Genomic DNA, 1,968 nt, shown 5'->3' on the forward strand with positions numbered 1-1,968 from the left:
GCGTGCCCCTGCCACCTGCCAGGGCCGCCAAAGAACCTTTAGTCCTCATTTTGCTTATTTTTTATTTAATATTACGCACACACACACACAAATGGGTCTTGCAACCTCAGGCAAGGGGATGAACGTTGCTGTCAGGTGGGTGGTGTCACGCATCAGCGCTTCTCCATCAATATCCCTTGGTCCTAGGTTGCCACACACCCTTTTTCAACAGAAAAAAAAAAAAAGGAAAAACCCCACACTTGCCACCGACACCCCCCAGTTTGCCCTCACCAGTCCTGCAAGATTTCGTTGTGCTTCTGTTTGAGGCAGAAGCAGCACATTTGGCAAATTAGAGCTTCTCTGCCAACTTCTACCAGTTTGGAGCCATTCCCTCTTGTCCTGTCACTCCGTGCTCTTGTATTAATCTGTATTGAAACTGATGTCAAATTTTACTCTCAAACGACTAAGCCGCACAGAAGTGTATCTGAGGAAGTGTAACTGAAAATAAGTAATTCAATGAAGTTGTAATAAAGATTTTTTTTTTTGTTCCCTCTTTCTATGGTGTGATCTGTTCTTTTTTGTTTGTGTTCTGTGTTGTCTGGGTCTGGGTCTGTCCCTGTCTCTGTCTCTCTGTCTCTCTCTCACTTTCTCCCACACTGTGTGCCTCTCAATCTCTCTCCCCCTCTCTTGGCCATCTTTGTCCCCCCCTCTCTCCTCTTCACCTCTCTCTCTTTTCTTCTTCTCTCTTTCCTCTTTGCTTTGCCCCTTTTAATCTCTCTTGTCTTTTGTCTCTTCTTACCTCTTACTTTCTTGTCTCTCTTTTCTGTCTCTCTTCTCCCCATCTCAGATATTCCATCTTGTACCTTTTCCAAACTATAAGCACGCATACAGAAGTAGAGGCTTGCCCCCAGCTGCAGCTGTGTAGTGCACCTGCACAGGGTCTGACCATCCCAGCAGTCAGAGGCTCAGAGAATCCCTGAATCCCTGGGTTGGAAGGGACCTTAAGTATCATCTATTTCTAACCCCTCCCTCCCTGCCATGGGCAGGGACACCTTCCACTGTCCCAGGTTGCTCCAAGCCCCGTCCAGCCTGGCCTTGGACACTCCCAGGGCTTCTTCTGTCACAGCTTCCCTGGGCAACCTGTGCCAGTGCCTCACCACTATCACAGCAAGGATTTCTTCCTGGTATCTAATGGAAACAAAACCTCTTCCATCCTAAAGCCATTTCCTGTGTTCTATCACTACCTGCCCTTGTAAGAAGCCCTTCTCCAACTCTCTCATAGCCTCATCAGGTACTGAAAGGCCACAGTGAGAAGTTCTGGAGCCTTCTCCAGGCTAAACAGCCCCAACTCTCTCATCCTGCCCTACAGTAGAGGTGTCCCATCCCTCAAATCATTTGCAGTCCTTTCCTTCCCCTCACACTGCTCTCTCTGTGACAAGAGCAGCCAAGTAGCTGCACTAAAATTTGATAGTTTTTGACGTCTCTCATAATTAAATTATGAATTTAAGATTTAAAATGTGTTCCATTTATAGAACTCCAAAAAGGCTTCTGACTTCAGACAAGTAACAGCGACATTCCTAAAAATTACATTAAGACAAACAAGGAGAGTTGTTAATTAGAAGGTAGGGTAAGTAGGGAGAAGCTTTAAATTGACAGTAAATGCATTGTTATGTCTGAAATTAGAGATTATCTGCATCTTTAAAGCCTTTGAATTTGCTTTTCTGTTGTTAATTAAAAAATAATTATTTCTTGTATTCTGGAGATCTTTCTCCCAGGCCTGTGATGCATAGGAAAAAGAGGCAGGAGAAACAAAATAATGTGCTAATATCGCAGATGGGGGCAAACAACTTGCTCTTCAGAAGAGGGAGGAAGTGGAAAATAAACTAAAGAAGCTGAAGGTGCAATTAGCTGCTTGACTAGCTACTACATCACCTTGTGTGAAAAACTGTGGAGATATGGAAAAGATATCCTTGCGAAAAGCTCTGTTCC

The sequence above is a fragment of the Corvus brachyrhynchos genome, unplaced genomic scaffold (assembly GCF_000691975.1).
Source record: "Corvus brachyrhynchos isolate BGI_N302 unplaced genomic scaffold, ASM69197v1 scaffold525, whole genome shotgun sequence".
Taxonomy (NCBI): Eukaryota; Metazoa; Chordata; class Aves; order Passeriformes; family Corvidae; genus Corvus; species Corvus brachyrhynchos.